General features: G+C 40.9%; 1 protein-coding gene across 6 annotated transcripts in view; it reads right to left on the bottom strand.

Annotated features, from left to right (window-relative positions):
• LOC127452166 (soluble calcium-activated nucleotidase 1-like) overlaps positions 1–16,662 on the bottom strand; it is a 54,573-nt gene that overhangs the window by 13,708 nt on the left and 24,203 nt on the right. The window lies entirely within an intron of this gene.

Here is a 16,662-nt window from a genome sequence, read left to right as displayed (position 1 = left end):
TCATTACCATGGTTAGATGTAACTTGATTTCTATAAAACTAACTATAGCATTTTTTTTAAATTATAAACCATAGGCCTGAACACATTTAAAAACAATAAATGCAAAATATAAGTAAAATACAGTGTTTACGACCGCCGTTATCAACCGGACACTGAGCACCTGCGACTTGGACGTTGCGAATGCAGGCCCCCCCGACTTCGCGCGCCCGACCGCACCACACTCACACCCACTGCCAGGTGGTTGTGATGAGTTACGAGGACAGTCAAAAAGTCCCTCCTCATACATGGAGCAAGGTAAGTGCTTCGAGGGCCCCCTCAGCACAGCCACGAGTTGGAGACGAAGCAAGGCTCCTCGACGTGGTGTCCCCTGCTCTCCCCCGCCACGAGGTCCCACCCACAGGTACGTTAGATGCAATTGTCCCCTTAGTGCCCCTTGCCCAGAGCTTGGATGCATGGTTAGCACTTTTCAACCCCTTGCGTTGGCTGGCCAGGACCATCTGACTCGGCTACGCGATTCAGTTCGCCAGGCGCCCGCCCCGGTTCAGCGGTGTCCGCTTCACCTTGGTGCAGGGCGAGAACGCCGCCACCTTGCACGTGGAGATCGTGACCCTTCTGCGCAAGGGTGTCCCTGTCCCTCCAGCCGAGATGAGGAAAGGGTTCTACAGCCCTTACTTCATCGTGCCAAAGAAAGGCAGTGGGTTGCGGCCAATCTTGGATCTGCGAGTTTTGAACCGGCCTTACACAGTCTCCCGTTCAAGATGCTGACACAGAAGCACATTTTGGCGTGTGTCCGGCGTCAAGATTGGTTCGTGGCGGTAGACCTGAAGGATGCGTACTTTCACATCTTGGTTTTACCATGTCACAGACCCTTCCTACAGTTTGCTTTCGACGGCCGGGCGTATCAGTACAAGGTCCTCCCCTTTGGCCTGTCCCTGTCCCCTCGCGTATTCACGAAGGTCGCAGAGGCAGCTCTTGCCCCGTTAAGGGAAGTGGGTGTCCGCATACTCAACTACCTCGACGACTGGCTGATTCTAGTACACTCTCAAAAGTTGCTGTGTGCACACAGGGACCTGGTGCTCAGGCACATCAGCCGTCTAGGGCTTCGGGTCAACTGGGAAAAGGAAAAGCTCTCCCCGGTTCAGAGCATCTCTTTTCTCGGCATGGAGTTAGACTTAATCTCGATGATAGCACGCCTTACAAGCGAACGCGCGCAGTCGGTGCTGAACTGCCTGAAGTCATTCAGGTGGAAGACAGCGGTTCCACTGAAACACTTTCAGAGGCTCCTGGGGCATATGGTATCCTTGGCGGCAGCCACGCCGCTCGGGATGATGCATATGAGACCGCTTCAGCACTGGCTTCAGACTCGAGTCCCGAGATGGGCATGGTGCCGCTATCACGCCACTCTGGCCACTCATTTCTGCGGGCAGGAGTCCCCCTACAGCAAGTGTCTAGATGCATCATGGTCACCACAGATGCCTCCAAGTTGGGTTGGGGTGCCGTGTGCAACGGGCACACAGCTGCTGGCTCCTGGACAGGACCACGGCTGTGTTGGCACATCAACTGCCTCGAGTTGCTGGCTGTAATGCTCGCCCTGCAATGGCTATTGCCGTTGATCTGGTGCAAGCATGTGTTGGTCCGGTCGGACAACACAGTGACAGTAGCATATATAAATCGCCAAGGCGGCCCACGCTCTCGTCACATGTCGCAACTCGCCCGCCATCTCCTCCTCTGGAGTCAGCAGAGGTCGCTGCGGGACTGAGGTCGCTGCGGGCCACTCGTATCCCAGGCAGCCTCAACGCCACAGCAGACGCGCTGTTGCGGCAGGCGGCGCTCAGCGGAGAGTGGAGACTCCACCCCCAGGAGGTCCAGCTGATTTGGAGTCGATTCGGCAAAGCACAGGTAGACCTGTTCACTTCCCGGGAATCCTCCCACTGCCCACTCTGGTATTCCCTGATGGGAGCCCCCCTTGGGACAGATGCGCTGGCACACAGCTGGCCCCAGGGGCTGTGCAAATATGCATTCCCCCCAGTGAGCCTAGTTGCACAGACCCTGTGCAAGGTCAGGGAGGATGAGGAACAGGTCACCCTAATGGCGCCGTACTGGCCCACTCAGGCTTGGTTCTTGGATCTCACGCTCCTCGCGACAGCCCCTCCCTGGCAGATTCCCCTGAGGAAGGACCTCCTCTCTCAGGGACGGGGCACCATCTGGCACCCACGCCCAGACCTCTGGAACCTCCATGTCTGGCCCTTGGATGGGACGCAGAAGACCTAAGTGGCCTACCACAAGCAGTGGTAGACATGATCGCTCAGGCCTGGGCTCCCTCTATGAGGCAGCTTTATGCCCTGAAGTGGCGTTTGTTCGCGAATTGGTGTTCTTCCCAAGGTGAAGACCCCCAGAGATGCGCAGTTGGGTCAGTGCTTTCCTTCCTGCAGGAGAGGCTGGAGGGGCGGCTGTCCCCCTCCACCCTGAAGGTGTATGTGGCCGCCATAGTGGCACACCACAACGCAGTGGATGGTAAGTCCTTAGGGAAGCACAACCTGATCATCAGGTTCCTGAGAGGCACCCGGAGGCTGAATCCTCCTAGGCCACGCCTCTTTCCCTCATGGGATCTCTCCATGGTCCACCTGGGCCTTCGGAGAGCCCCGTTTGAGCCGCTAGAGTCAGTCAAGCTGAAAGCCCTCTCTTTGAAGACGGCCCTCCTGATTGCGCTCACCTCCATCAAGAGGGTTTGGGACCTGCAGGCCGTCTCTGTCAGCAATACCTGCCTGGAGTTCGGTCCGGTAGACTCTCATGTGGTCCTGAGACCCCAGACAGGCTATGTGCCCAAGGTTCCCACGACCCCCTTCAGGGATCAGGTGTTGAGCCTGCAAGCGCTGCCCCGGGAGGAGGCAGACCCAGCCCTGTCTTTGCTGTGTCCAGTGCATGCTTTGCGCATCTACTTGGATCACACATAGAGCTTTAGACGCTCTGAGCAGCTCTTTCTCTGCTTCGGCGGACAGCGGAAAGGGAATGCTGTCTCCAAACAGAAGCTTGCCCACTAGATCGTGGATGCCGTCGCTCTGGCATACCAAACTTGCCCCTTTGGGAATACGAGCACACTCTACAAGGAGTCTGGCATCCTCGTAGGCATCCTAGCAGACATCTGCAGAGCAGTGGGCTGGGCAATACACAATACCTTTGCAAGATTTTACAATCTCCGGGTTGAGCCAGTTTTGTCCCGTGTTTTGTCAGGTACGAACAGTTTGGTAATATGGAACAGCTGGCCGGGTGTATCGCTTGCGTATAGAGCCTTTCCCCTCCATAAGGCGAAGACATGCACTTCTTCTCCCATGCGAGTTCATGAACCTGTGAACCCTGGATGTCCTTCCTCCCTAGCCCTGTGGCTCACGAATTCGGCGGAGGAAATCGCAGCCGGAACCAGTACGTTTGCTAATATGCCCTGTACTGGGGTAGGTGCTCCACAGGTGCCGGTTACTCCGGTAACCTCCTGTGATGTATTTTCCGAAGTATGGTCTCCCTGTCAGCAAACCCGCGTCTCCCTTGGGCAGAGCCCTCTCTGCCCCCGGTCGCTGTGTTGTAAAGCTCCTCCACTTCAAGGCAGGACCTACCACCGTGCCTCTTCCATGTGTGGCTGGTGAGTCCACGTGACGTATTGCCACATGTTACCTCCCCTTCGGGCAGGATGTGGTCTCCGTGGGGTCTTTTCCCCCTGAAAGAATAGGAAAGGGAAAGAACACCTTCCCCGATGCGTATAATAGCATTAGATGACCTCAGCCGAATCTAAAACTCTGTGGAGAGAAACATAGAGAGAAAAGGCCGCGGCTTGCGCTAGTTACGTCGCTTCCCCCCCTCTGGGATGTGGGGAACTACATGACGTCTTGTGGGGCGTTGGGGGAGGTTACGTGCGGACTGATGCACCTGTTATTACGCACGCAGCAGCTTGCTTGCACCTGCATCGGCAGTTCACGTAACATGGTCCAGCTGTTGTGGCATTTTTCCACAGGGACCCCTAGTGTCACTACATCGACACAACATCGAGTGAGTGACAGAAGGGGAACGTCACTGTTGTAACCTCTGTTCCCTGATGGAGGGAACGAGATGTTGTGTCCCTCTTGCCACAACGCGGTACTATCCGCTGAAATGGCCGGGACCTTGTTTCGGTTCCTCAGCACAAAACCTGAATGAGTGGTTGCGAGCCAGCTCCTTTTATACCCGTATGTCCGGGGGAGTGGCATGCAAATTCCACTCGCCAATTCTCATTGGCCTTTTCTCAAAGATTAGAGGTGTTTGGGGCTCCCAAGCGCGACCCCTAGTGTCACTACATTGACACAACGTCTCGTTCCCTCCATCAGGGAACGGAGGTTACAACAGTAACCAAGACATTGTCCTTTGTCTTTGAAGACTGTAGTGTACACCTTTGTATGAAATTCTCAGTTTTATGGCAGTTTCAAGCATTGTATAGTCTTCATTCCTCAAAACAATGATTGACTGGCGAGTTTCTTGAGAAAGTGGTTCCTTTTTTGCCATTTTTGACCTAATATTGACCTTAAGACATGCCAGTCTATTGCATACTGTGGCAACTCAAAAACAAACACAATGTTAAGCTTAATTTAAGGAACCAAATAGCTTTCAACTGTGTTTGATATAATGGCAAGTGATTTTCTAGTACCAAATTAGCAATTTAGCATGATTACTCAAGGATAAGGTGTTGGAGTGATGGCTGCTGGAAATGGGGCCTGTCTAGATTTGATCAAAAATGACTTTTTTCAAATAGTGATGGTGCTGTTTTTTACATCAGTAATGTCCTGACTATACTTTGTGATCAGTTGAATGCACTTTGGTGAATTAAATTACCAATTTCCTTCTGAAACAGCAAAATCTGTACATTATTCCAAACTTTTGGCCACCAGTGTATATATAAGGACACAACCAAGAGCTTCAGTATTAACTGTTTATATAAAGTACTGCAGTATAATTTATTCAGTCCTCTGTGAGACCCGAGTGTGACTGCTGTGACATTTTCCATTTACCTTTTCGATTTGTAATTACTAACTAGCACCAAATAAACATGCAAAAGAAAACAACTCTACAACATATAGTTTTCCCAAAAAATTATGTCCACATATGTGGACAGCAGGACCAAGTTGTGAAATTTTAAATAATACCAAGCTATACAAAGAAAGTCATATTTTTTTTTTAAATCAAATTGTTTATTATGTTTTCAGGAGTGTTGGTTATCATGTTTTTGAGACGTTATAGACATTTCATCAGAAATTAGCATAATTCATTCTGATTCAAAGTAATGGCCAGCATCATCCAATCACTACCATCCATGTTAAAATAAAATTATACATTATAAATTCTGAATCTATGTACTGATTAGTGATACCATGTCTGCCAAACATATTGAGTGGTCCAAGCATTATTTGCAGCCTGAAACTGAACTTTTGATAGGAAGTTTGGATTGAATGTACTTAGCTGCATAGAGAGCTATAGGATGCTCCCTTGCTCCCTATTTAGTGAATGACTTAACCTCCAGGTACTGTCTGTCTGGACTGATATCAGAACAGCTCAAAATGCACCTTATTTTCATCCTAACTTCATATAAAGCCTCTGAAAGAAACATTTTTCAGCTTTTGGATGCATCCATAAATTCTCAGTGTGAAAATATACAGTAAATACAGGATTTCTACGGAAAAAATGTGCTGAAGTACACATTAGTGTATATTTTGTTTAACAGCGTGTTTTTTCATGATAAACTGCTCAAATTTTTAAAATGGCATATCGGATGAAACTAGAGACTCTAATTTTGAACTCAAACAGTTTTCAATATAAAAACCTAATTAAGTTTCTTACAGATGTATTTTTTTTACGCCGTTTCTCACAAAGACAACCTCAGCTGTGGTCTGTGCCATGTTGTTTTGTCACATGACTCCATCGAAATTTAACCATTTGTTGGCAGCCCAGGTTGTCCTGAACTGAAATCAGTTGGCTTAAATTAATTTATGTGATGAGTATAGTGAAGCAAAAATACAACGTTTAACATGTGGTTAAAGACTTGTGTGCTGAACATTCCTATGTAGATAATGGTGTAATATATTTCTAACAAGGCCGTAACCATGTGTTGAACATTGTTGAACAAACCATTTTGGCGTAAAGGCGCTGAATGCAATAATTTTTGAATAAATGCTTTAAATGCGATAATGGTTTAAAAAGATCCATGTTTTTTTTAAGTTCACACAGTACAAGACAAACACTGTGTCTGCACTGCTAGCAATGCATTGTTTCAATCATCTTTTCTTTTTTTGTGCTGTCTCAAAGTAAAGATGAATATAATTAAAATTTATTTTCATCACTGATGTATCTGTAAAATGACACGACTGTGTCAGCTGGCTAGCAAAAATAAATAAAAATAAAAATAAAAATATATATTTACTGCCCTCAATTTGTCCCTTTTTATTTGAATTTATTTGAATCTTAACATAATATTTTGTTCAAGAATCCTAACGCTGCTCTTTTTCCAGTTCATATTGATGAATCCTGTCAAGCTCCAATGATTAAAAAAATACCATAAAAGTAGTCTATACAACACAAAGCTGGTCTATGTCCCCAGAAAGCTTGGAATATAGTGCACACTGTTATGATGTCTTTATACTGAACCTTTAATAGAGCTTTAAAGTATTTGTATTTTGAAGCTTGACAGATCCTGCTCACTATAAACTGTTATTCTATGGAATATTGTTAGAGCTGCTTAAAATATGTATTTAATGTTTCAAGAAAAAGTAAAAGCATATGGGTTTGGAATAACATAAGGGTGAATAAATGACAGAATTTTCCATTTTAGGTGAACTACTGATGGCTCACTTTTTTAGCACAGACCTGACAAGGACATACTCAAAATAAAACTGTTGCTGTTCATGAACCCTGGTCTCTTTTGAAAGAATACCACTTAGGAGATGCTGTACAAAAATCATAATTAATAAAAAGCCATAAAGAAATTATTTAGAAAATCTTAAATTGATTGTAAATTATTATCTAACAATATTTGTATAAAAATTATATGACACTGTCCTTGCCACAACCTAAAAACTCAATGGAAGCCACAAGTCACTGGTCTTACCATGTTCTAGTTATAATCTGTGGGTGGTAATGCTCAACTTTGTGTTTTAGACCCTTTTCTTAGACAATGTCAAGTGAATTTTCTTAAAAAGCTACTTCAAAAGCTTGCTAAATTACCACATTCATTCAATTACTTTAAATAAACACACATTCAGTCTTTGTCTTAAGCCTGATATGCTGAAAACTGCTCTGTTGTTTTCACATTCACGATTATCAGTGACAAATGAATTACTTACTGTAATGATATATTTTCAATTCAAAACGACGAGTTTTGCCAAATGGTGAATATAGTTTGCAGCCTTGGAAATTACTGTCAACTGGTACAACAATTCATTTATAAAACAGTGGGCAAACATTGCATGTTTGGTTAGATACTTACATCTCACACAACACTCTTAACCTGAACTGCTTGCTAGTTAGTTAGCATCTTAAACTTGACCCCCGCCTTTATCAGTTTGATTAGCCATCTCAAATGACATTGACGAGTAGTGTTAGGCTACTGAGCATGCTAAAAATGAAACTTTTGTTTAAACCATTATGTTACTCCTGCAACAACTTAAAAAGGTTAGTTTACCCAAAGATGAAAATCCTCTCATGATTTACTTACATGTAAGCCATCCCAGATGTGTATGACTTTCTTCTTCAGCAGAACCGAAGTGAAAAAATGTTAGCACATTTCAGCTCTTTTTGTCCATACAATGGAAGTATACAGTTGCCATCAGTCTGCTGGCTATCTGATGGTCCAAAAGTCATATTTAGGCAGCATAAATGTAATCCACCTGACTGCTGTTTGAAATGACCTAACTCTCGAATGACATTCATTCCTCTATTGTATACAAAGCATGCGCTTCTGACTTCTTGCGTGAACACGCTATTGCGCTTACGTCAATTATGCGTCGACTGATGGCAGGAAGCGATTTTTTAAAGTTAATAAAGTTTTAATTTTCGATTATTGTTTTACACAAACCTATCAATTTGCTTCAGAAGACATTAATTGAACGACTGGAGTCATATGGATTACATTTATGCTGCCAAAATATGACTTTTGGACTGTCAAATAGCCAGCAGTCTAATGGTATCTATATACTTCCACTGTATGGACAAAAAGAGCTGAAATGTGCTTATACAACTCATCACTTCGGTTCTGCTAAAGAAGGAAAGTCATACACACCTGGGATAGCTTAAAGGTAAGTAAATCATGAGAGGATTTAAATTTCTGGGTGAACTAACCCTTTAAACCTTAGATAAGAAAACTGAAGGAAGACTTTTTGAGTTTCTATTTTGTAGCTTAGTTGTCTTTAGCTTATTAATGCAGTGAAATGTTCTCATTCACTCTTCTGTCCACAAAAACCCGGTGTTATGGGGGGTTATTTTAGATTTGGATAGTAAATTTCAGCAGCCAAACATATTTGGAATTATGCAAATATGCAATTAGTGAATCTAGAGTGCTGTAAATATAATGCGCTCATCACACCAAACTCAAGCATGTCTGTTAACTCTGCATGAGAGGGAATTTGTCTCACTCTGAAAACACTATCATGAGCCTCATGCATGCTCAGTATATGTGTAATACTGCACAATATAGAGAACAGAGCTGTACATACAGCAAGTGCAGAGCAGTGCGTGCAGACTATTTTAGTACTTTTTTTTAGTATTTTGCAGTACTTTGTTTACTTAATGTAAATCCCTTTCTCACTAAAGGCCACGTGTGGACATTCGGTTTCGATGGCAATCCCTTAATAGATAAGTACACAATCTCACACATATACATGGTAATGCCCTGCACATGCCCTGTATGTGTGTGAAAGCGAGAGAGAGAGAGAGACAGACATACAGCACACAGAGAGAGAGCATTCACGTACAGTATATGATGCATTAGATTTAATTACGTTTTTGAATTGAGGTCTTGGCTGATTTCTTTTGATTTTCCCATGATGTCAAGCAAAGAGGCACTGAGTTTGAAGGTAGGCCTTAAAATACATCCACTGGTACACCTTCAATTCAGTACACCTATCGGAAGCTAACTGGCTAATTGTCTAATGGCATGACATCATTTTCTGGAATTTTCCAAGCTGCGTAAAGGCACAGTTAACAGTGTATGTGAACTTCTGACCCACTGGAATTGTGATATAGTTAATTAAAAGTGAAAATAATCTGTCTGTAAACAATTGTTGGAAAGATTACTTGTGTCATGCATAAAGTAGATATCCTAAATGACTTACCAAAACTGTAGTTTGCTAATATTAAATCTGTGGAGTGGTTAAAAACTAAGTTTTAATGACTTCAACCTAAGTGTATGTAAACTTCTGACTTCAACTGTAAATTGCTTCGGACTATATTTTGTAGGGCCTTTCAGATGATGAAAAAACTGTGACTTATATTCTGGAAAATAGAGTAATCCTACATCAGTTCTCATATAACAGACAATATGATCTTGACTGTTGATGTGTGTTTGTAAATTATCTCATTTTTTTTAGTGACAGAGGAATTCTGTTGTTCTGTGACTTCAGATCTGAGTTCAAACCCTTAATACCTGAGAGAGCTGGATCTCAGCTACATTCACCCAGGAGACTCAGGAGTGAAACTGCTCTCTGATAGACTACACAATCCACACTGCACAAACTTAAGTATGTTCAGTACTTTCAATCATTCTGTCTTTGGTAAATGTGACAGAGACACATTTTGGGGGGATTCACTAAGAATGTATTGTGCTCAGTAAAAGCGGCGGTTATTTGCACATGCTGTCTGTGCAGGTTTAGCACCTGATTCATTAAAGGAATTATTCAGATCAGCGCGTGCACACACAATTCCGATCTTCCCATTCTGATTGCTATATTAGTGGTGGATGCAGCAGACCACCGTGGTCTGATACACCCTGCTGGAACTGTACAGCATCACTAACCTCTGTTATCTAGACTCTTGAATCATCTTTTTAAGGAATAATTCACCCAAAAATGAAAATGTTCTCATTATTCACTTATCCTAATGCCATCCCAGATGTGTATGACTGTTTTTCTTCAGCAGAACACAAATGAAGATTTTTAGAAGAAGATAGAGCTCTGTCAGGTCTTTATAATAGAAGTACACGGGTGCCAGCACTTTGAAAGTCCAAAAGTCATATTTAGGCAGCAATAAAGTAATCCACACAACTCCAGTCGATCAATGAATGTCTTCTGAAGCAAATCGATATGTTTGTGTAAAAAAATTAATAGATAATTAAAACGTTATTAACTTTTAAAAAGCCCTTCCTGTCAGCAGCTGACGCGAAGCGTGATGTAAACGCACCAGCAAGTTCACACGAGAATTATGAAGTGGAGCTTATTTAAAACAGAAACGCACGTCACGCGAGAGTTCGGCCATGTCAAACGGCATCAGAGCCCTGGATGGAAGTGCTAATTATAGGTTAAAAACTTTTTAATTATCAACTTTCTTACATAAACCTATCGATTCGCTTCCAGAAGACATTCATTCATCGACTGGAGTCACATGTATTACTTTATTGCTGCCTATATATGACTTTTGGACAGTCAAAGTGCTGGCACCCATTTACTTCTATTATAAGGACCTGGCAGAGATCTATCTTCTTCTAAAAATCTTAATTTGTGTTCTGCTGAAGAAAGACAGTCATACACATCTGGGATGGCATCAGGGTAAGTGAATAATGAGATAATTTTCATTTTTGGGTGAACTATTCCTTTAACTGCAGAAAGTGCGCTTGACAACACCGCACATCTGGATATATGCCAGATTATTACACTGTTCTACATCATTTGATAATTGATGAATTACTGCTGATATGATGGATAGAAAATGTACACAAATATCTCTTTTAAATCAAATTCATTTTACCGCCTGCTTTAATCTGGTGGTAATAGTGTAATGTAAATTGCGCCAGGCAACATTCGTGAATGAAGAGCAATCTACGTATAATGAGCCTAATTCACTTAGAAAGGAGGCGTGTTTGCACTGAAAGAAATTACATACTTCAAAATCCAATGGTAAAATATGGGATACTTCACTGGCTACTGCCTGAACCTCAGATTTAAAATGAACTTTCCCAAATTTACTGCAACAAGCTTCCAGCCAGACCGCAGGGCACCTCACCAATAGGATGGTGTCAGAAACAGTGGACTTGGAAGCAGAGAAATAAACTATAATGTCTTTATTGAAGTAAAAAATGAGCAGAGAGAACTGGCAGACAATAATTACTTCTCCAGAGCAGAGTGTGAAAAATGGCAGTTGAGCTTGTAGATACGATAGACCAGAGAGTAATCCGTAACCAGGCAATAGTCGATAAAACAGACAATCAGGCAGAACAGGCGAACAGATCAAAACAGGGAGTACAACACTGGGGTACACAGGCAAGATCAAAAACACCAAACAGACAGAAAACAAACCAACTGCATTAAGATGTTGAAAGGACAATCTGACACAAAACAGCAAATAAAGGGAGCTTAAATAGATAAATAAAACGGGGTAAGAGGAAACAGTTGCAGCTGATAATGAGCGGCTGTTATAAAAAGCTGGAGCGAATCAATGAGGCCATTGCAACCGCCACTCGGCACTTGTCAAAATAAAAAATAAAAAAACACACCAGGAGAGGGAAACATGATCACGGACATGACAAGAGAAGGTGAATCACTCAGAAACCCTGACAGATGGACTAAACTCTCTTAAAAATAGAATACATAGACCAGGGGTGCCATCATCACGTCAAAGTAGTATTGCCAAATTTTCACGGCAAGGCGTATAATGCAAGAAAAAGTGGGCTTCCTGCTACAAAGCATGTTTTTTTTATTTTATTTTTTTTATTTACTGTACGTAAGCATATTATTACTGCATACTTATATACTGTATAAGTATTTTTGTGAATTTATTGTCTGTTACATCTCTTACTTTGCTGATATGTTATCAGTGGTGCCTGCCAGATTTAATCTTGGGGTACACACAGGAACATGACCAAGTAAAAAAGTGTACCCTTATTATCTGGGGGGGTCCGGGGTCATGCACCCCCATGAGAATTTTATTTTACAAAAACAAGACCAAAGCGTTCAATTATGGTGACTTTGATTTAAGCATTTTTTATCTTCCTCAGTATGTGCATTGACATTTATATAAATATTTGCTAAAAAGCATTCTTAAAAGACTTTTTCACGTGACACAGCACTAGTTGAAGTTTCTCAAAGTTACCTCTCTACTGATTTTAGATTATTATCCACTTCATCCAGCGTTCTGTTTGATATTTTTATTCTAAAAGATCCAGAAACTGTTTAACTGCATGACAAATAATCTCACCAACTGCTACCTCTAGTTTTTTCAGATGTAATTCTTTTTAAGTATACAGCCTACATTATAGCCCTTCTTTATTCACTTGTTTCCCAGCTAGACTTGCATTTATATTGTTGTTCTTGGCAGATACCTTTAACAAAAACATTTGTTAAATTAAAAAGATATCTCAGCTAAATATTTTATTTCTGTCAAAATTACTCAACTTAATGTTGTTCCCTACATAAATGTCTTATTTGTATATACAGGTTTGCAAAAACATGAAAATGTGAAGTGATGACAGACATAGCCAATTAACAGTCAATGCTCAAGTAAAATGCACTGAACATGTTAACAGATGAAATCCTATAAGAGGGGACCTTGTTGCTAAATCAGTTTTGATGTTTACTAAAGTTTATGTTATTTTTCTAAAATTATGACCGATACCCAACCTAATAGTGTACCTATGCAATCAACTCATTTCTCTGCGACAAAAATGTAAACTGCAATGGGTAGGGGAGGAGGATATTGTCATATGAGAATTATTTTATGGTAGTCAAATAAAGAAAAGCCTCCATGCTCATAGTGCTATGGAATGAGATCTACTTTTCAATTGTGTTATTGGAGCAAGATCTACCATGTATAATAAAGTCTATACATTATCACAATACCAATATTGCAGTAGTCAGTAGTGAAATTTGACGATTCGCAATACCAGCTTCAATACCACAACAAATAATAACACTAATTAATATGTTAATTTAATACGTTTTTAATTAATTATTCAAGACTACTAAACAGTCAGTAATAAAATAACAATAAAAAATGACACGCTTCCTGCCTCCTCCTCCACGTGACTCGTGACCTTACCAATGAGCTTACGTCATCCCTCTCATGAGCGCGTGTCACAGAGATGTACGGAAGTGAATATTTGTAGTTAAAAAGTATATAAGTATTGTTTTGTTTCTAAAAATAATCAATCGTTTGGGTTCAGAAGAACTTTATTTGTCGACTGGAGTCGTGTGGATTATTTTGATGCACCCTAAATATGCATTTTGGACTGTCAAAAAAATGGAGGACATTCACTACATTATTTAAAGGAGGAGGCCTGAAATGAAATCCTAAAAATCTTCAATTCTGTTTTGATGAAGAAAGAAACTCAGATACTTCTTGGATGGACTGAGGGTGAGTAAATTATCAGCAAATTTTCATTTTTGGGTGAATTATTCCTTTAATGCTGCTGTTGTTGTCTGCTGCCAGACTGCTAATGTGTTACTACTATGAATGGTTTCATTATGAGCAGATGTTTTACAGTAGCACTTGTTGTTTTGTAAAACATATTCTGATTGTCTGATACATGTAGGCTTATCTTTATTCTTATAACTATTTACTGTAATTACCCAATAATGCTGGAGATCCTATAGTTTGTTCTTTACAAATGCATATTACTCTGAGATTTGATACAGTAGGCTAGGGTCACTGAATCTGAAAAGTCAAAATTCATAGCTACCGAAATATGTTACCCCTCTTTATTTCATAATAACTGACTATAATGTTTAATAAAGTGACTCTTGTGATGTGTCAGCTCCTCTTCTTTCTATTTTATGAAGCATATTGATCAGATATTTATATATTTATAGATACAGTAGGGTCACTGAATCTGACAGGTCAACATTATAGCTACTGAAATGTGTTACCCCTCTTTACTCTAAGTCTATAAGTCTAAGTTCATCAAACTCATTCTGGTGATGTAAAATTTTCTCCTTTTTCTTATAGGTTTATTCTTGTTGTCTTTTGAGAAACAGCAGGGTCACCAATTATTAGACATTACCAAAATATTGTACCCCTCATTTAAAAAAAAAAAAATCCTCACCAAGCTAATTTATGTGATGCCTTTTAGGTTATCCTTCAGAAGGTTTGTTCCTTATGGCACCTCTAATACTGCTGAAATTTCTCTTTGTTTTTTTATTTTACATTTATGTTTGCATATCACTGAGAATTTGTAACCATTAAAATTATATTTTACTGAGATTCCCTCAGGAGGCTTTTCTGCTTACTAAGAGTATTCCTAGAATAGAAGAGATTTAATTTTAATTTCACAAGTAAAATTAGAAATGAGTTATGATTTAGCTAAGGTTGAAATGTATTTATACAGGTGCATCTCAATAAATTAGAATGTTGTGGAAAAGTTCATTTATTTCAGTAATTCAACTCAAATTGTGAAACTCGTGTATTAAATAAATTCAATGAACACAGACTGAAGTAGTTTAAGTCTTTGGTTCTTTTAATTGTGATGATTTTGGCTCACATTTAACAAAAACCCACCAATTCACTATCTCAAAAAATTAGAATACATCATAAGACCAATAAAAAAAAAACATTTTTAGTGAATTGTTGGCCTTCTGGAAAGTATGTTCATTTACTGTATATGTACTCAATACTTGGTAGGGGCTCCTTTTGCTTTAATTACTGCCTCAATTTGGCGTGGCATGGAGGTGATCAGTTTGTGGCACTGCTGTGGTGGTATGGAAGCCCAGGTTTCTTTGACAGTGGCCTTCAGCTCATCTGCATTTTTTGGTCTCTTGTTTCTCATTTTCCTCTTGACAATACCCTATAGATTCTCTATGGGGTTCAGGTCTGGTGAGTTTGCTGGCCAGTCAAGCACACCAACACCATGGTCATTTAACCAACTTTTGGTGCTTTTGGCAGTGTGGGCAGGTGCCAAATCCTGCTGGAAAATGAAATCAGCATCTTTAAAAAGCTGTTCATCAGAAGGAAGCATGAAGTGCTCCAAAATTTCTTGGTAAACGGGTGCAGTGACTTTGCTTTTCAAAAAACACAATGGACCAACACTAGCAGATGACATTGCACCCCAAATCATCACAGACTGTGGAAACTTAACACTGGACTTCAAGCAACTTGGGCTATGAGCTTCTCCACCCTTCCTCCAGACTCTAGGACCTTGGTTTCCAAATGAAATACAAAACTTGCTCTCTTCTGAAAAGAGGAATTTGGAACACTGGGCAACAGTCCAGTTCTTCTTCTCCTTAGCCCAGGTAAGACGCCTCTGACGTTGTCTGTGGATCAGGAGTGGCTTAACAAGAGGAATACGACAACTGTAGCCAAATTCCTTGACATGTCTGTGTGTGGTGGCTCTTGATGCCTTGACCCCAGCCTCAGTCCATTCCTTGTGAAGTTCACCCAAATTCTTGAATCGATTTTGCTGGACAATCATAAGGCTGCGGTTCTCTCGGTTGGTTGTGCATCTTTTTCTTCAACACTTTTTCCTTCCACTCAACTTTCTGTTAACATGCTTGGATACAGCACTCTGTGAACAGCCAGCTTCTTTGGCAATGAATGTTTGTGGCTTACCCTCCTTGTGATCAATGATTGTCTTCTGGACAACTGTCAGATCAACAGTCTTCCCCATGATTGTGTAGCCTAGTGAACCAAACTGAGAGACCATTTTGAAGGCTCAGGAAACCTTTGCAGGTGTTTTGAGTTGATTAGCTGATTGGCATGTCAAAATATTCTAATTTTTTGAGATAGTGAATTGGTGGGTTTTTGTTAAATGTGAGCCAAAATCATCACAATTAAAAGAACCAAAGACTTAAACTACTTCAGTCTGTGTGCACTGAATTTATTTAATACACGAGTTTCACAATTTGAGTTGAATTACTGAAATAAATGAACTTTTCCACAACATTCTAATTTATTGAGATGCACCTGTATAATCTGAAAAAGTAGGATACAAGGTGTATGAAAAAGTGCACACTGCAAAACAAAGCAAAACTAAATAAGACTTTTAATATTATGTAACTATAAATAACAACAAATTGGTGTCAAATCTGCTCACAGATCAACCTTTTACAAAACAAATACAGTAATACATACTGTAGTCTATAATACAATTATGTACACATGTATGTTAACTGTTTACTGTCCCTTATACATGACATTGTGTTTTTTTAAGTTTACAACACTATTTTACAATCAAATACTAATTTAATCTTGATAACCAACACCTTAATCTTGATAACCAACACCTCTGGCAATCCCCCTCCTGCTACTCAACCTGCACTTAAGATCTGTGAAGATGATGTGTGCCGTGTCTTTCGAAAACAAAATATAAGGAAAGCACAGGGCCCAAATGGTGTTTCACCTGCATGTCTTAGATCCTGTGCTAACCAGCTGGCCCCCATCTTCACACTGATTTTCAATAGATCACTGGAGCAGTGTGAAGTTCCCTGCTGCTTCAAACACTCAATCATCATTTCT

This window comes from Myxocyprinus asiaticus, chromosome 14 (assembly GCF_019703515.2).
Source record: "Myxocyprinus asiaticus isolate MX2 ecotype Aquarium Trade chromosome 14, UBuf_Myxa_2, whole genome shotgun sequence".
NCBI classification, from domain to species: Eukaryota; Metazoa; Chordata; class Actinopteri; order Cypriniformes; family Catostomidae; genus Myxocyprinus; species Myxocyprinus asiaticus.
The sequence above is the reverse complement of the archived record's forward strand: the minus strand, read 5'-3'. Positions and strand labels throughout refer to the sequence as shown.